Source organism: Emydura macquarii, unplaced genomic scaffold (genome assembly GCF_026122565.2).
Source record: "Emydura macquarii macquarii isolate MOO-44397 ecotype Brisbane River unplaced genomic scaffold, CSIRO-AGI_Emac_v2 contig_1119, whole genome shotgun sequence".
In the NCBI taxonomy this organism is placed as follows: Eukaryota; Metazoa; Chordata; order Testudines; family Chelidae; genus Emydura; species Emydura macquarii.
In genome coordinates this window covers 7,200,387-7,220,576 of record NW_027131256.1, presented here as the reverse complement: position 1 = coordinate 7,220,576, position 20,190 = coordinate 7,200,387, and the positions used below count along the sequence as shown (strand labels likewise).

The 20,190-nt window shown below is 40.5% G+C and overlaps 1 protein-coding gene across 4 annotated transcripts in view; it reads right to left on the bottom strand.

Moving 5' to 3' along the window:
• Window positions 1-18,980, bottom strand: part of ZBTB20 (zinc finger and BTB domain containing 20) — a 577,566-nt gene extending 558,586 nt beyond the window's left edge. For all 4 annotated transcript variants that reach the window (XR_010919343.1, XR_010919344.1, XM_067546058.1 and 1 more), the window contains exon 1: window positions 18,760-18,980. The gene's annotated coding sequence lies outside the window, so the exon portion shown is untranslated. The remainder of the gene's footprint in view (window positions 1-18,759) is intronic.
• Between the last annotated feature and the right edge of the window lie 1,210 nt (window positions 18,981-20,190).

Here is a 20,190-nt window from a genome sequence, read left to right as displayed (position 1 = left end):
TAATTACAAGATTCTTTTGCCCTGCCCTAGTGTCACCTAAGTTTCTACTTCTTAAGCTATTTGGAAGCCAGCTGTGCACTGGTTTGTTATGGCCTTCTGTCCCACAGGTGGCGTGGGAGGGGGTGTGAGTGAGTGAGAACGTGAGAGAGATGTGGTTCCGGGATCACACAGGATGAAAGTTTCTATACTATGATTTTTACTGGCTAGGAAGTCTGAACTTCATTTCCCATAATAAATTGGAGGTAAGTTCCCTAATAACAGTTGGCTGGAAGGAGTGTTTAAAAGGGCATAAGGGGTTATACAGAATGCCTGGTGTTTCCTATCCCCAGAATAAATTCATTCATTAAAAATAAAGGCTGTGTCAGATCTTCTTTTGAGATTGCAAGTCATGTCAAAGCTATATCTAGCTGTACTGTACTTGACTCATCAGGTGCTGGAAGCTGTCATGACATTATTATGGTTCTATTCTTATACTGCAACTACCATCATGGTATCGGAACATCTTCTGGAAGTGAACCTTAGTTTCCTGAATTCAGAGCTACTCCTAGTGCAACACCACAACACAAATCTTGTTTAAGCAGCTTGCCAAGTGTCACAGAGGGAAGTGGGTGCTATTGCAAATGGAATGCACTGTAATCTAGCTAGACTTACTGGCGTTTTTAATTAAAAAGATGCTTTCAAAAATACACTTAAAATTATTTAATTTTTAAACGAGCAGAAATTACACAAATCATTTTGGGGGTTTTGGGTAATACTACAGAGCAAAAACTCTTAGATGTTTTAAACACATTTTATTCCTAAAGATAAATACCAATATGAATCATAATGCAAACGAAAGTCAAGCCTGGGAGATAACATTTTCACATGATTTGCTGAAGAGAAGGCCCCCTAGTGTCCATCTGGATTTTAGCCAGACTGGAGTGTGTGATTGGTGACTATACAGCATTTGAGTCCATGATGAGAGAGCAGCTTACCTTATGATACATTTCCTGCAAATAGTCTCCAACCTCTTAAATTTGGAAACACACAATTTAGAAGGAAAAAATAATGCAGTTCTTTAATTTATTTTTAAAAGGAAAATAATTATTTCAAAATACATTATCAAGCTATCTTGTGATCATTTGGACTCTAAGGAATCACCATTACTGATGGACAGGAATGTGTCTTGGCACAATAGTTTTAGTGGTTGATTATGCACCCCAGAAACATATAGATAACATCTACATTTGTAAAAAATGAGCACTGTCTCTGGGAGCAGTTTCTGATGGGGCTTTAAAGGCAGCAACAACAACAAAATGTAATGCTGAAAGGATGAGGGAGCCCAGCCCAGCAGTACACTAGCATTGTTTTGTAAAGAAAAAAATCTGCTCCATTCCTTATGATCAGGGTTTTACCAATTTATTTGGCTAATCATTCAAATGGCTAAACAGACCTCTAATTTGAAAATAAAAACCGATTGATGCAATCACAAACAAGTTCTGAAATTGAGGTTTATAAAAAAAAAAATCTTGTTCTAAGCCAAAACACACACAGTTACCTTTTTCTAATCAGAGCATTCATTTCTCCTCATTATGATCTCACAAGCACATTAAAATCTTATTAACATTAATTACTTCTGAGCGTCTATGCATGAGCAGCGACAGGCTTGCGTGCGTGTGTGTGTGTGTCTGGATCATATCTACATTTATATACCTTGCTGCACTTTGCTTATAAAACATGTGAAAATATTGCTGCTAACACCAATTAGCTAATTTCACACACACACAGATAGTAAACTGCTGTCTCGCTGCACAGCTTATTATAGACTGGCAGACAGATGGACAGACAAACAGACGCAAAAAGCATCACGACTCCTCCTAAATGCAAGAGCTGGAATGCCTGACAACCCCAGGAGTGTGAGTTTTATCCTCCTAAGTCTGAGGTACGAAACGACAAATAAAATAAAAAAAAAAACAAGACAGCCAAATATCCCATTTTCTACACAGATGGGTTCAATGATAAAGTGATAGAGACAAAGAAAAAACTGGCAAGCAGACAAGCAGCAGGCGCACAGAGAGATAGACAGAGACAGATAAACAAAGCGACAGAGAAAGAGATGAAAGTCTATCAAAATATATATATCTGAATTTGGGCTAAGCAATATAAACTTTATCCCACCAGAAAGGTGAGGAAAAAAACTGGCAGAGCAAAGTCACAAAAGATCCAAACTCACAAGCAAAATAAAATCCTGACTCCCTACAAAACTATTTCTGGATTCTGTTTATACTGAGAACATTACATACAGCTATTCAGCTCTGCCACAGAAACTCAAGAATAAATGCAAGCATCTACACAGTTACATCTGCAGAACTACACCATCCTCTTATCTCCCAGCTTCATGTTCTTCTTCATTCTTGGCATCTATCTACTTTATTATTCACCCATGTCCTTCCTGCAAATCATCTCCTGAATCCACCCTCTCTTCTTACTAGGTAAAACATAAATCACATATCTACACATACATTCCCCTATATAGCCAAAACCACGTTCTTCCACCACCCAGAGGTTATCTTTTCATCTACAGACCTTCTAATCACCCAAAGATTCCAAATGGACACCCACCTGTTGTCCCTACACTGTATACCCTGCCTCAAACCTGTGTCATCCCGAACACTTCTCTGCTGTTCAGAAGGACCAAACTCTCACCCTCCGTCTGGAAGCAGAACTCCCACTGACATCCACAGGAGCTCCACGTTTGGGGTATGTGTACCTTCGCATCTAAATCTTTTGTTTCGCTGCGTCCTACCTTACCTGCCATTTTTGAATGATGTCACTATGCACAGCACTAGAGAAAGGAAACGATTAAAGCTCTAAAAGAGAACACTGTGCAGAAATTTAGAGATGGTATGAAGGACTGACTTATTGGAGAAATTCAGAAATCAAACATAGCTTTGAAAGACAAAGCAATACAAGTGGTTTTTAATCATTTTTTTCCCTTTAGGTCATAAGAAGTCGAATGTTCTCTCTAGTGCCATCCATCCAAGAAACCCAAAGCATTTTACAAGCATTAATTAAGCTTCAATATACCTGTGAGGTTATCATTACCCCCATTTTATAGCTGGAGGACTAAGCCCACAGAACTGAGTTGATTTGCCCAAGATCAATTAGGAAGTCTGGGACAGACCCAGAAATAAAACACAGATCTTCTGATTCATAGTCTTGCACGTCTTGCTCAAGACAATCCTTCCCTGCCTATAATTTCACTCTCTATGTTCACTATGAAGAAGAGCAGAACTCAGAACTCCCAGCTATATGCTTTAAATCACCAAATAATGATTCCTCCTTTAGGATTAGATCCACAAGAAGATTTAGCAATGCCTAATTTTTAGGTGCCTAGTGTAATCTGCAACCCTGAGCTACACACCTAAGCTACCTATATAATTCATGGGGAGAGTTAGGTGCCTATGAATAAGATACACAAAAGCCAGTACACTGCTATGAATAAGATACACAAAAGCCAGTACACTGCATAGGGAGCTGCCTAAGTTAGCCAAAAGGAAATGCCAAGAAGCAGACCTTAAGTCCCACCCTTCAAAGGGACGTATGCACCTAACTCTGGGCCAGAGGGAGGCACCTCCCTCTGCACAAGATTCACAGCCATGAACACCCTTCAGAACCTAAGCGCTTCTGCACAAAAAACTAAGGGGGAGGAGGAAACGATGGTGATGCCCAGTTGTTAGGGTACTCACTGAGGAGGTGAGATGCCCAGGTTCCAGTCCTCCCTGATCCAATGAAAATTTACTTATATAAAGTCAAACAGCTCCAACATGAGAGCTTGAGAAAGACGTATCCCACTGCCTTGTGGTCAGGGCACTCTCTTGAGAGATAGGAGACTCAAGTTCAATTGATCACCTGCAGAAGGGAGAACTGAACCTGTGTCTTCCACAAACTGGGTGAATGCTCTACCCACTGTGCTAATGGTTACTTGGGGACTGGTAACATCACTGTTGGGGCACGGGGCAATCCAGTAAGTGGCCTCTGAAAATGCCTACCAGAATGGGCTCTGCAGGCAAGATAGGCAAGGAATGCCAAAAGTCCCATACACCCATTACACAGAGCAATACAGAGGTACCTCCATAATAAATTTGCTACACAAATTCAAAAGAGTGTTTATCTAAGTAATACTTTGAGGACCAAATTGAGATGTTATCTAGTAAAAAGTTGCCAGCTTTATAAAAGTTGATAGTTCTATTACAACAGCACCCAAAGTGTGGTGTAAAGCCCATGGTGCTAAGTGCTGCACAAACACAAGACAGTCCCTGCCTCTAAGAGTTTACCATTACACGTTGGATAATAATCTTAAAAGCCCTATCGAGCAGGAGGATTTGCATGCAACTGTCTATAGGAACATATCTCATGGGAACACCATGGCACCAATGACTTTCAGTAGGACCAACTAGATTTCAGAGTCCATTTGAGCCATCTACAAACAGGTCACTATGCATAAATGAGAAAGGGAATTTTCCCAATTTCTACAGGAGAAAAGCAAATATACATTTATTAGCTCTACAATATACAGAGACTGTGATTTACCTTCTACACTCTGTCAAGTCGGAATTCTTCCCAGCAATCCCAGCTCCTCGCTCTGTTGTAACCATGTTATCAGACTGTGCCAGTCCAAAGTTATATCGTAACAGCATGCAGAAACAACAGGCCCAGACAAAGTGGGAGTGCATAGGAGGTGCACTTGGCATCCTGAGATCCACAGACTTTTGTGTCCTTTTGGAAGCTAAAAACATGAGGTTTTACGGACTCCCTCCTGGCTTTTATGAGCTTCTTAAGGATTACTGAAATTGGAGAGTACATATGTGAAAGCTGGTTCATCAATTTCCTAGAAAAGACATTTATCCAGATTGCCCTCCGATCCTTGAAATGTGAGACACGCCTGAGGAGTGTTCTTTGTTATAGTGTCTCACAAATATATCCAGTGATGGTGAGTCCCATATGTCTCTGATAAATGAAAACCCTTATTGTGCATTCCATTCTTTGCTTGTATAAAACACACCACACTAGCTGAATTTGGCGCCCAAGAAAAAAAGTATTATTGTACTGGCTAATGAAAAATCCTGTTCTTCAGCCTTGGACTTGTCCTGAGCAGCAACTGACAGAGACTCAGATTGGTTTTGAGAAGTGGACAGATATTAATTAGAGAATAAAATAGAAACATCAAACTTATCTGCAAGCCTGAAAGAATTGAGATTTGAACCCAAATCTCAAATAACAGAAGGGTAAATGCAATAATCCATTGTACAGTCTTACCACTTACAAGTTCCAGTTTTCAGGATGAATGTAAGAGCAATTCAGTCTACCCTAATGTTTATTCTCAATGACAGATGTATCAGCAAAAAAGCATCTCTGCCCAGTCCAGCAGTGTGCCCTCCAGTATTACTTGCAGGTGCTTAGTCTCAATTGATGATTTAAACAGACAACTAACAATCTTCTCAAAATATGCCTGTCCAGAAAACCCCTAGGGTTTATTTTCTCCCTACGTGCTTGTAACTACCATTGAGGTTAATGGCAGTTATATCTACCTAGATGTGGAGAGTAGTCCAAAAGGTTTAACATACCACTTACCTCACACATGGGAGCCTTTGTGTTTGGAGACAACTTTCATTTCACTGAAGCAGGCAACAACACTAGCCATTCCAGCCAGTCACACTTTCCCCTTGTGGATATCACTGCACAAGAAACAGGTAGCAGAGTGGTCCAGCTGTCTAACATCTCCTTCTTGACAGAACTGAGTTAGTACTAGCTCTGGAGCTCAGAGGGGCATCTACAAGTGTAGAAAAGCCAACTAGATAATTTTTTACAAGTCTTTGAAGTTATGCTAACTACAGCCAGGACAGCACTTACAAATAATAAAACAAGCAAAGAAACCCTGAGAATTTTTATTCTAACTGCTAGTAGAAGTAAGAATTTGTTGACGTGTTAGCAAATCCTTTGACAAATTTTGGCTGAAATTTCATTTACACTAGGGCCCTGTTATCTCACCCTGGCAATGTAAAGGGGCCCTAAAATGGGTAAAGGTGTAATTTACAGCTGCCTGGAGCTCACTTTAAATTGCAAGAGTGGTGTAGAGAGGCCTTAGTGTAAATGAAAATCAGGCTCATCAGAGCTCCCCTTGTGCAGGGAACATGGATTTTACCTGCCCAAGACTTATCTTTTATTTCAATACATTGGAAAGGAAAGGAGGAAGAACGATCATGTGGCTAAATCAAGGGCTCTGAGCCTCTGAGTCAGGTCATCTAGGTTTTATTCCAGACTCTGCCACTGATTCGCTGTGTGATAGTGGGTGATTCATTTCCTCTCTCTTTGCCTCAGTTTCCCCATTTACAAAATGAGGGTAACAATATTATCTTATCTCCCCAGGGTGGTCTGAGGCTAAATTCACTAATTTTGTAATGTGCTGTATGAGAGTTCCTACAGCAATGGAAAGTATAATTGTTGTTATCATTAGCTGCCTCTGGTTAAACTACCCAGATATTCTCCATGACCATTCCCTTCTCTGGCTGTACTCCATTAATAATTGCTCTCCATTTTGAAGTGCCTATGTTGCTCCTTTAACTAAAGAGCTCAGGAGAAACTTGGGTGGAGTTGATGTGATCCTTCGGCAAAAACAATAAATAGAACCATAGTAGGATCATGGTCTTATTCTGATGCTACAAAAAGAAGACTGCCTGTTGTACAACTCAAACCTATATGGACAGACATATATAAAAGCTCTCTCTTGTGGACTTTAATACTTTTGCAAGTTTCCCCAGTGTGTAATGTGGATGAGGATGAACACCTCTTCTCTGACTGTAGAGTAAGAAGTCGGAAGTGAGCCCCCTCAGAAATCTGACTCAAAATTCTCAGGAAACCCTAAGCACAGATCACTTTGAAAGGGTGTTCTCATTAGGTAAGATTTCAAAGAAAGTTCAGGTAAGAATCTGGATATTAAACCTACATGTGCTTCCACTGGAGAAACCATATCTAAGGCAGTGAAGATGTCATACTCAGCAACACCCATCCTAAAGGAAACTGGCTGCTGGATAGGAATCACTTGCAGAATCTCCTGTGTGGTCTTTTCTGCTTCAAGTGAATCCAAACTGCAGCTCCTAGCACAGAAACATAGGGCTATATTCTGCTTTCAGTTAGCACAGTGTAACTGCATTGACTTCCACAGAATCACTCGTTTTATACTGATGTAACATAGGGCAAAATATGACCCATATCAGTGGAAGTTAAGGTCCTAAATAGCTTTGAGTATTTGGGCCACAGTCCTCTGAATTTGTAACATGATGATTCCAGTTCACTGCCCACGAGGGAGAAGGAAAAAGTTATGCCCTCATTCCTTCTCACTCAACTCCTGTTTATACCAAATGCTGCTGCTAGAATTATCTCCATTTCCTGCCATTGTGACCAAGTTATCTCCTTCTTGTTGCATTAACTTCAGGCTTTTTGTCTTCATCTTCTTTACACAGCTGTGCCCCCTTCCATGCATCTCAGCTTTCATTCCTCTCCACTGCTCACATTCTTCCCAAACCTATCTCCTATACTGCCCTATTTGTATCCTTCTCCCACGTTGAAGCCAGTGTTGCCTGGTAAAATTATCAGATCAAATTTTAATAACTCTTTAAATCAGACTTTCATCAATTAAATTTTGATCCTGATCATTAGCTCTCAGACAGAGAACTCTCATAAAGTTAGTTTTATCTTTTTCTTTCTTTTTGTTTTGCCCTAAGAAGTGGGACTTTTATTTTTAGAGTATCAGCTTTGTGGAACCTTCTATCCATTTCACTGCAAATCTTCCTGAAAAATTCTACTTGGATCCTATAATTAAACTGGAAATTTTGAGACAGATCTGACTCTCTTTGTGGATTAGAGGGGAATCAATTGCAACTTTAACTGTGAAGCAAACTAATGCTGCCCTATGATGCCAGTAAGGAATGCTTGCCGCCGGGTTTCCCCCAGATCCACAAACAGAGGAAGCCTAAGTTTTCATTTTCTATGTATGTATATAGCTATGTAGTCTCTGCCCCAAAAGTTCTTCAAGTAGAAACTATCACCCTGGAGTTTGAAAAAGGTTAACCAGAACTACAGTCCATGCTAATGTTTTTTTCAAATCCTGTTATAAGAGTCACACAGACATGATATGGTATAGCCTACATCCAGACCTAATCCATCACATGGGTTTGTAAACCATTTTATACAACCACTAAGGCCCAGGTCACACTGGGATTTGGAGCATTTTGAGAGCCTTTCTAGCATGAACCACATGTATAATATATCTGCCGAACATAGTTAAAACTCAAGGGTAGACAGGGCCTTCACTTAATAAAGTAAAAATAGACAATTTAAACTATTGGGGAGTGGGGGAGAGGAAACAAAACCATAAACCACCTTCTTCTACTTAAAGCAACTGTAGACAAGAGACCAAATGAGATCTCTGACACCACCCCTTTTCTGACACTAAAGAGGAAAAACCGTTAAGTGCTCAATAACTAGAGGCCAAACAAGAGGCCAAAGCAAACCCACTGAAGGAAGGAAGGAAGGTTGCTATGCACCTTTGGGGATGCATTGTGAGGCCCAAATTTGAGGGTGAAAAGTGCTTATCATAATAAAATTATACCCAATGTTTCTTCATTCATTGGTCTCAAAGCACCCTCCAAAGGTTGGTAAGCACTCTTACTCCCATTTTACAGACGAGGCACTGAGTGGTGAAGTGACTTGCCCAAAATTACATAGGGAATTCGTGACAAAACTAGGAATAAAAACCAACCTCCTGACTCCACATGCAGTGGGTGTCTTTATTAGAAAGTTACCTACCCACACACCTTAGCTGTTGCATTATAATCTCATTACAGTTTTGCACTCTGAACTGTAGTTTTGGGCTGTCAAAAATACACTTCATTCACCTCTTTGTACGCAAAAAAAGAAAAATTGTATAGCAAATGCTAAGCAAAGTTCTAATTACATAAGAACATAAGAATGGCCATACTGGGTCAAACCAATGGTCCATCTAGCCCAGTATCCTGTCTTCCAACAGATGCTTCAGAGGGAATGAATAGAACAGATAATCATCAAGTCATCCATCCCAGTTTGGATACTCTGTGATCTAAAAAAGAGGCTAATGGAAAAGGACACAGCCCTCTATGAGAGGGAAGTCTTAATTTCAAGGGATGTTTAGAAAAACCCTACATCAGGGAAATGTCTGATTTTTCTCCCAATATTTAGTGCAGTTTAGCTGACCACACTGTGAAAACACTTGAACCACTAGGAGCAGCTGCTTTTACAGCAGTGAAATGTTTCAGGCCGTGCTGGACTGGTTTGGTGGAGAAACAGTTTGAAGTCTATCTGTACAGCTCAAAGAGAACCAACTTGTTTAGAAAATGTCAGAATCTTTTAAAACCCCTCCAACTGGAGCAAGTTTTGAAGCTTTCAAAACTTGGCAGTGATTGGAAGAAGAAATAAAAAGCTGCATTTTTATGAAATGCTGGAAATTACGAAACAAACTGCTTGGAATTCAAACAGTTTATCTGTGAGTCAGTGAGGACTGAGCCTTCGTACTTTTGTTAGTTTAATGCTAGTGAAAGAGGCTGGATTGATGTTCCTCGGCACTGAATTCTCTATTTACCTCCAAAGCATGTCCAGAGCAGGGCAGGGTACTGCCACACCACTCCCTGCTATTGTGCCTCATATCTGACCTGAAGGGACTCTGGAATCAGAAAGAAGCTTCAGCCTCAATACTCCATTCACTTCATGACGTCTCTATTGAGACTGCCCACAAGGAGGTCAATTTCCTACATCTTTGGCCTTGACGGATGGGTCACTATGAAGTGGGGCCTGGGAAGAAGAAATAAAAGAGGATGATGCTGGAGGCCTCCCAAAAAAGGAGAAAGAAAATAAATCAGTGAGTATTTTCTGTTTATTTTTTGGCCCTTCCAAAATAGATGGGGACTATGAAGGGAACTCTGGCCACAAAGATTCAAATTATTCCGTGAGAATGAGATTTTTATGTGGGTTGGGTCACTCCAACCAGTGAGCTATCGATCAGACTTTTCAGCTTATTGTCCCCATTGGATAATAGTTTAACAAGCAGTCACCTGAAAGGAAAGCATGAGACTTACACAAACAAACTCTTCCACTAGTCTGGTGGACAATTTGGGACCAGTCCTTCAGTAGCGCTACACAGTTAAGTCCCACTAAAGTCAATGGCTGTGAGAGAAGGCTCTTTATCATGATACTCTGCTTAGGTGGGAAAGGCAGAAAGATCTTGTATGACCTCAGAAGTCTTCAACACATTCCAGATTTTCTAGGGGAATCTAAAATAATTTCTGGATTTTATCCAGGACTCAGTCTTTTCTAACATCCACAAACCTTTGATACTGTAGAGGTGGGAAGTGATGGATGTGAAAAACATATGAAGTGGGAAGCAAATCTCCCTATAAAGGAGGGAGTTCATTAAACAAACAAGTCCATGTCTTCAAAATCAAATTAGGAGGCATCACAATGAGAAAAGAGGCTGAAGAGGACCCTAAAGAAAAACAACAACTTTCCAGGCTGTGGAACAGGATGAGACAAGAAGAGCTGAATTCAGCAGAGGAGCAGCTTTAACTGATGCAGTTGTCAAAATACTGAGCTGCCAGAGCCTTGTCCTCACTAAGGCTTCCTCCAGTACTATCACTAGTTTAGATGAAACTCATGGTTGCACCAACAAGAATATTTTTCTATAAAGCCCTCAAGTAGGAAATACCTTAGTGATAGCAGCAACAATGGGGAGAAAATCAGGCTTTGGGAAATGAGAAGAGAAAGACTTCTGACAAACAGAAGCCTAATAAAGCAATGGCAGATGGAAGAACCATAGGTTAGGATGTTTCAAGTGTTAAAAGGACAATGATGTAAAGTGTTTATTCTAGGATCCCTGCTTTTCATATTCATCATATGAAGCCTTTTTCCTCTACCAATGTTGTCCATTTCAAACCAAGCTGAAATCAACTTTTTTAAAATTCCATTGTGTACTGCACCCTCACAGAGGGTGTGGGCATGACTCTAGAAGAGTGGTTCTCAAGTGCAACCCAAACAGCACACAGCTCCAGCCCCGCTGTGTGCTAAAAAAAAAAAAAAAAAAATTCAGAGTTTGCCACACTGATTCCTTCACTTTTGGGTCTGGTTCTTGACAGGAAAGTCCGGTTAAAAAGGGAACCTGGCAGTGTCCGGTCAGCACTTTTAGTCCAGTTACCATTGGGCAGGGGGAGGCACCGGATCATCAACCCATGCCAACCATGGGTGTAGTTTGGGAGAGCATTATCACCCACACCCCCAATTTCTGCAAGCGCCAAGGGCTTGATCAGCCTGTCGTGGGGGATGGGGGCTCTATCCTTCCCATGTCCTGCTGCTGCTGCTCACTTGGCCCCTCTCCCAGCTAAAGCTGGCAGCTCCAGGACACTGCCTCCTTGGTCCTAGTGCCCATTGTCATCCTCTTCTGTGTGTGTTGGGTCCCGTTTCTGTACAAGGATGAGTGTCTGTGTGAGGGAGGGTAAGGGATGGAGTGGGGTAGGGAGAAGAGGCAGGAGATGGAATAGGGCAGGGAGAAGAGAAGAGGATGGGGGCAGGGGGAGGGGGAGGGGGCAGGGGGAGTATGAAGAAGAAAGGGGACGGGGCAGGGATAAGAAGGGGATGGGTATAGCTCTGCACAGATACAAAATTTGTATCCGCATCCGATCCACGATACACAAAAATGATCCACAGATGTAAAGCGGATATCTGAGGATTTGCAGAGCTTTAAATATAAAATCTGGATCCACATCCATCCGCGATCTGCAAAAATGGTCCGTGGATATCCGCAGATTTGTAGGGCTCTCGGGACAGGCAGATGGGGCAAGGGGAAGAGAAGGGGATGACTCAGAGTGCTGCTGCCAGAAGAAGTGCTGCCTCCTCACAACTGGGCATCTAGAGAAATGGGGGGGCACATGCCCATCCCCCACTAGCCACAGCTATGCGTCACCTGTGTGTGTGTGGGGGGGGGGCGGGGGGGCATGCTCCAGGCTGCAGCATGCTCTGAGCTGCCTGCAGCAAACGGCGCCTGCCAGCATATCCCCTGCTGGCCATGTCTGGACCCGGAGCTCACAGCCAGAGCAGGAAGCTGCCCAGTAAGTCCCATCTCTGGGGGGAGAACTGGTGCGGGGTGGAAATATGTCCCGTGGACAGCTTCACAGCTAGGGTCCCCCATGGCTCGGTGAGTGGGATCACCCTTCACTGTCTGGCAGCAGGTGTCAAAAGACACATGCCCAACCAGGCAGCCACAGTTGTACTGCGTGGATACAACCCACAAAACACACAGAGAGTTGCATATGCAGCCCACAATGATGAGAACCACTGCTCTAGGAATAGGATTTGTTCGTTCTGCAGGGAACCAGCAGAGGGAGCATAAGAGCAATTAAATGTTTTGTCCTTGTATCTAAACAATTTTTTTTTTTTTTAATTTTCAGCATTTTATCCATCTCCAATGCCTGTGATTCAGTTATCTACCAAATTTGCTAGGAGTTTAGGGGGCCAATATAATGGAGAGTAACAGGCCCTGTAGCACCTCTCCCTACTAGAAAATGGAGCCAGAGACTCTGTAAGGGTTATAGAGAATGGGAGATGGTACCACAGCAACAGTACAGAATCCAATTTCCTATCAGGGATCTGTGGGGTTTATGTTACCGTCATCTCTGCGGACAGAAGCGACAATTTGGTCCTTAAACAGTATCTTTGAAAGAGAAGATTAAAATAAAGAAGGAATTAAGCAGGGGCTAAGAGGTAGCTTCAAATAGGTAACAAAAAAGACCTTTACTCAATCAAATATTAACCCCTCACACACACAAAAAGTATGCCTATGGAAATGTTTTCAATCCCAACCTCACTTCCTACCTGTATTCTCTGCATCCCTGTTGAGGCCTCAAAGATTCCCCCATAATCATTATCCTCAAATTCCTGCATCATGGCCACCATCTATCCAGCCAAGGAGAATGGCATAGGACCCCCTGGGAAGCATATCAATAATTATCTTTCTTTCAGTCAATTGGAAGGATCACAATGAAGTCCCTCAGAGCACTTTCCCCACTCCATGTTCCTATTTCCAAGGGGACGATCACATTCCTAGCCACTGATCACCTTGGAACCAAGTGACTAGGAAGCAACTACTTTACTTCAAAAGCATTCCAGTAGAGTGCAGGTAATTTCCCATGATGAATTGCCCTCATGACCAAAAAGCAGACCACCCTTGCCTACATTAGGAGCAGTGCCCCAGTCCCAAGGTCAATTTACTGTGGGAGCATTACATTTTCAGAGGATCCTTTATGTAATTTATAGAATTGTAATACTTCGGTATTCCAAGAGTTTCTATAGGTACCATATAGTGTGTTGCATGGAGAGTCATAGCCTACTGTTCAGGTTTTCTTTCCTCTTCACTGCTGAGTTTACCATAATCAGTACTTTTTAAGTACAAAATTAGATAACCACTAATTTAATTCCAGTGGGATATCCAGAAAGGAACACACTGTACATGCTTTGTCTCTTCCTGGGGCCTTGTATTGTCACTTACACTTGTGCAAATTGGGCATAAAATGCCACCAAAGCATAATTTTCTTCTCACTCACTCGCACCGGTGGTAATAGTCTGCACTCATTTTGCACAGGTGTAAATAATGACACAAGGTACAAGACACTGGAGAATCAAGCCTTGTATGTTGTACCAATGTTTGAATTAGGCAGGATTGTTCTTCTTAAATAGAGAGAGAGCTGCTGAATAATGCCAGATTGACAGTCGCAGAACAGGTATAGGACAGGCAGCAGCAATAAAATCTTCCTCACATTATGCTTCTGATGTGGCTTACCCCTGATGGTGAGGGAACCATTTCTCATGAGAGGAAGTCAGTCTTTGTGCCTATTCAGTCCTTGGCCTTTCTTTTCACACTGCCATCTAGTGCCAATGGCATTAGTGATTTGATTTTGCAATACGGACATCTGCCCATTAGGAACTGGACTGAGAAGCCCCATATTCATTTCACACAACACAGACAAAGGGCTGTCAGACAGTAACTATTTTCTTTTTCAACATGATCTTCTGCCATTACCCCAATTTTCCATCCAGGCCTTTCAACCGTTTCAAGTCAGATAGCCTTCCCTGATGAAAGCTGGATGTACCTCCCATTCCTAGCCCTTGCTGTCTGTCAACACTGATCCCATACTGGCCACAGGAGAGATATGTGACAAGTTGCCTCCATAGTACTCTCAGCTCCTGCTGGCCCACAGACCATGGACAAGCACATACCCATATCCCTGCTAGCCACAAATGCTTCAGATCATATTTTTATGAGCTCAGTTCTGCAAACTCTATACAAATAGAACAAGTAATTCCAAAAATTAAGGGGTCTCAAAGAGGGAACATTTGATGTTATTTTATGTGGGGGGGAGGGGAGGAGGGAGGGTTGTCTAGCCTGGAGTGACTGTACATGGGGAGACTGTACTATCAGGTCTTCTATGCACAGAAAACTGAACAAGCATAGTTAATAATCATTATGAAGTGCCAGATTTCTACTAAAAGGCGAATTTGATAATTACCATAGGACTAAATATTAAAATTAAAAATAGATAATGAACAGGAATACAAGGGATAGTGTCAACGTGAAAATCAAACTGGGTCAAATCCTTAGATTTTTACTCAACCTTTATTCAGCCCTTACTCAAACTCTGATAAATCCATGAGAGTACACCTGAGTTAAAATTGAGTAAACCCTTCACAAGATCCTTAAGATTTAAACTTTAATTAAAAAGTAGCAGTAAAACCTTGTATTATTAGAGGAGAAAGAATATTAAAAATCCAATTTTATACTATTGATGCTGTTTGTTTATTTTCTGAATTTTCTTGGGCCAGACAAGCAAATCAATGAAATCAGTTTCACTTTTGTTTACTGTCAGTTTCTCAGTGCAGCAAGGATTGAGTTGCAAACCCAAACATTCAGTTGTTTTAAAAACAACTGTTCCCATTAGAATGTTTAAAAGAATTCTGAAACATTTCTGTGGGTCTTAGGTTTTGTCAAAGTTCCTTTGGTTTTTCAAACATCTAAATAACTTGAAGCTAGATTTGAATTGTTAATTTCCTTTTCACATTTGTAAACTCCTCACAATAGGAGCCATCTTCCCCAACACATCATTATGGAAAAGACCTATAAAATGACAGAGGTACAAAACTAAATGAATTATATAGAGGCATATCATGCCATCAGTTTATAAACAGAACTCCTGCTTGATATACTTCTGCTTAAAAACTAATGGCACAATATGGGCTGTAGAAATTAAGCAGGAGTCTCTTGAAATGACTTTTAAAACCTATAAAATCTAACAGAATATGAGTATGACAGTAACCCTGTCTATGGGATTTTTAAACCATCCTACAAAATTCTATAGCAAAGATATCATACGCCATTTAAATCTCAGTTTTATATAAATAATAATACATTTTTAAAAATTTTCTGCAGCTGTTTTCCCTTATGAGTAAGCTGGGCCAATGGAGAAAATGGGAAAATGGGAAAACTGTGAGTAATATTTAATATTATGATATATCCAACTCAGGAAATTATTACAGCGATGTATATCAAAATAAACAAGATTGATATTTCTCTCTCTCTCCTCAAAAAAAATTACTAAAAATAATTTGAGTTGGTATTTATTTGGCATTTGGGTTTAACAGTCTGGTATCCCCATGTTTTGGTCCTGTTAAAAAAATCCAGCACTCACTTTGATCTCACACAAGTTAAAGAGGCATATATACACGCCATTCAATCCAAAATTGCGTTAGCTACAGGGCATGGCACAGCATGAAATAACTGCTCCAGAGTACTTCCTCATGTGGGTGTGTTAGATAACTGTCTGCTCCAACACTAAAATAAAGCATACTGCGACCCACTCAACAATGCGGGGTTCTACTCTGTTAGACTAAAAAGAGTTAGTAGAACTGGAACACGTAGAACCTACAACAATCAGTGAGGTTGTCTAATGTCAGGTCTTCCAACTCTGTTATACACTCCTGTGCCAAAAGATTTTGGCTTTTGGAGTTCCAACTACAGCATCATATGCTGGCTTTAAGTTTACTTAGGCACACTCTCCCATTTGCTATTGTATACACTCTGCAAATAGACTTTGTGCCGTAGATGGAGTTGAGTCTTTTGCTAAAAAATACTTTGGTTTCACAGAAAATTAAATCATTTTAATGGCAAAGTATTTTTTAAAGGATTTTAAAAAATTCTTCTTCATACTGGATGATAAAAGAAAGTTTCTCACATCCCGCTTCTCCCTTTAGGCTCTTAAATTCTTCTTGCCTGGGGTTTTCATAAAATTAATTGATATTTTGTAGTCTTTTTTTTTTTTTAAGTTATTTGAAAGAGTTGGGATAGGACCATTACTTCTGTTAATCATGTATTAAACAGTCCCAACATCAGGTTAACGAAAACTCACACAGATAAAAATCTGTGCTGTAAGAGGCATACACCTGTAGTGGTTCAAGAGAAAGTGACAGGTGTCTAGAAATGCACTCACAGTTCATGGGGTGAATGCAGCAGGAGGGAGAGGGAGAAACTGCTAATATTCTGGCTCCATCACTCCAGGCTAACCTCCCCCCCCCCCCCACACACACACAAAATAACATCAAATGTTCCCTCTTTGAGACCCCTTAATTTTTGGAATTACTTCAGCTCCATCTATATTCAAATCAGAGCTTCAAGGCTTGAGATTCGGAGTGAGGGGATATCTTGCCACGGTGATATGTAATTTTTAGCATTAAAAATATTTAAAGTTTGTTGACCAAATGTTAATTAAGAGCCTGAGTTGAAAGGAGGCAGGAAAAGGAGTGGAAAATACTACATTTCATACCTGAGGTAAAAGATAGACCACGGATTCTTTACAAAATGCTACAGAAAGACACAGAAAAGTTCCACTTAGGCCCTGAAAAAAAATCTAGTTAAGACGGAGCGAGTGGGTTCTGTATCTACAGTGCCAGTGGATGATTTGCTGTTTTGGGTTTAAACTAACTTGGTTTGTCCAGTAAGGAAACGCTTTTGTTGAGATGAGAGAGTTATAAGATACAGGACGTAAAAAAACAAACCAAAAACCTGTTGTACCAAAAAAGTTCTCTACTGTCCTAAAAGAGTGGATTTTTAATAAACATTTCACAAGATTTGAACCTTGATAATGTGTTGAAGAATCTCCTGAACAGTCCCATGTGGGCTAGGAATATCGCTTTATGGACATGTGTTATCGGAAAGGCCTAATGGAATTTTTTTTTTAAATAGTCTGCCTCTTACTATTAAATACATAATTTGCTGTTTAAAAAGGTGATTGTTATAGTCCAGAGATTTCCTCTGATCAGCATCCATTTTCTATAATTACTCATGGATTCTCCAGAATGTTTTATGTAACTCACTTCCACTCACTATCTGTCTTAATTTTTTTTTTAACCAAGAGAGTAGCAGTTTTACTCTCCGACACCACTGACAAGAGCTCAGATAAAAAGTCCATTTCAAATGAATTCTGTTTAACCAGCCTTTAGAACTCATAATAAGCCTAGGCTTGAAAAACTCAACGTTGTTAAATAGGCTGTGAAACGCAATACAAACCCCTCCCCAGAAAAAAATAATAATAATAAATCCACAAACACATTCTATGTTTGAAATAACAAATATAAAGCTTATTTATGGAATGTAAATACAGTAAATAAATAGTTACTGTTTGTAGACAAAATGGCTCAATAGATTTCACAATTTGTTTCCACTGTAAAGAGATATCTATCTCTCCCCCCCCTCCAATACACACTGAAACACAAGCACAACCATGTATAAAGAGGGAGAGTGGGGGGGCAATCAAAGATACAAACTCCCTCTTGGAAAGTTTGAATTCTTATTAACCCAGTCATGCCTCTATAATGTTACATTAAACCAGCAATATAAAAGTTAGAATATATCTCCTCCTCCTTCTTAAGCAAAATAAAGAGTTAAAAATTTTTAAATAAATGTTTTTAAAAAATCCATTAGGAAGAAGTACATGTACAATAATCAAAATCACCTCCCCTACTCCTTCCCACCTCCCACGCGCCCAAAAAAATTAAAATAAAAATCCTGGCAGAAAGAGTCGAACCTGCTTTCTGTTTTTATTTAATGTACAATAAACATGGACTTTAAACTTATAGTAGATATAAAACAAAGAACAAGAGTCACAGTTAAACCCAGTCACCGGCAATACAACTAAAACTCATTGGCAAATACTAACAAAAACCCATTTACCAGTAAAGAAGGAGAACATGATATATGGACAGACAGATGGAACTGCATAAACAGAAAAGAAAAAGCAGAGACCCACAAACATACGGAGGGGGCAGTTTTAAAAGAGTGAAAGATATTGATTTACTTGGAACTAGTGTTAGAAAACAAACATATTTGTTTCCTTCATTGATGTTAAAAAAAAAAAGTAATTAAAGTGAATCATAAGGGGGCACACCCTGAAATAAGTGGAAGAGGAAAAAACATTTGCAGAGGCTAAGGCCTTCTATAGATGTTCCAAATTTTAAAATAGCAAATGGGTTTGACAAACTTACATCTTTACATTCAAAATCGAAGGGAGGGGTGAAAGTATAAAGAAGTGTCATGGGGCTCAGGGGGAGCAGGGTTTTTTTTTGTTTTTTTTTTATAAAAGTTGACTGGCCTACCTTGTTCCCCAGTCCTCAGTTTGTCTCCTCATAGTCGCTGTCTCTCTGGAAGTACAGTGTGAGTGGTAATGACTGCCTGCCTCCCTAATGAGTCCATTTTCCTGCTCTTGATGTTGTGTATATACACACACTGCAACCTACCTTACAAACCACAGAGACGGGAAAGGGAGTGAGAGAGAGAGAGAGAGAGAGCAAGCGAGAGTGTGAGAGAGAGGGAGAGAGAGAGAGAAAGGCACACACAGACAAAGCCCTCCTACCAGACAGCAGACAACCCTCCTTCCCCTATCTAACAAAATACAACTCGGCTAATGCAGCAACAGGTTCAATACTGCCAGACTGAGACAGTGTAAAAAAGGTACATAGTGCAGATCAGGACTGCTGGCAAATAAACTGTTTACAGCCAGCTGGCTCCACCTTTCTTATTTATGTTACAGAATGTTGGAATGCATTGTTTCAGACAGTCCATGTAATTATCATAAATACATTTTTGTGCATAATTAGCATGAAGCATGGAAACGTTTCAGCCATTCTGCTCCGTAACCTTATAGCTTTAACCCATGCAGGGAAGGTGTAAACATATCTCTTTTGACAGGCAGGCTACACAAAGCCCACTGATGATTTTAAAGTCATGAGATCTTTCAAGAAAGAAGCTCCCGAAGACAGGTTCCCAAGACAATAGGGGAGCAGGGAAAACTGATGGGGATGAGGAGGAAGTCTCTACAAGAGGTTGCTCAATAAGCAAACTAAAAGCATTCTCACCAACATTTTCTCCCCCCCCCCCAATATATATATATATTAGTAAGCTTCTGCCCTTACAGCTATAATAATGTACTGTGCTTATGTCTGAACAGGTGCAATGCATATAGTACATAGCGTTACAAGGACAGAAATAAATCCCTCAAGTAAAGAAATCTTTTTCCAATGCAACCAGGCCAAGGTTATTTAAAATATAGGTCTGGGCTGAAGCATGCTCCCCCACCCCCATATTTTTCCCACAGGGAAAGAAGGGCGGAGAGTGTTGCCAGACTGCTTATTTCTACTGAAAACTCAGATATTAAAAAAAAATAACAGCCACGTTTAGAAAAAATATATGGTTTACATCAGTTATACATGCTACCCCTAAAATGTCGACATAGTCCTCCTTCTGACCACACAATCTTATGTCATCATGCGCACAAAACGTCCGTTGACTTAAATGAGAACTAAGGCTGCAGGATTGGGAGAATAATGGCACATTTTACTTGCACACATAGCATTCTGCAGCCAAAGATCTCAAAGCATTTTTTCAAAGGTGGGTGCTATTATTATTGCTACCATTTTAGATGGGAAAGCTGAGTCACAGAGAGGTGAAGTGATTTGCCCAAGGCCATGCTGTGAATCAGTGACATAGCTGAGGTTAAAATCTAGCTCTCCTGGCTCCTAATCTAATGC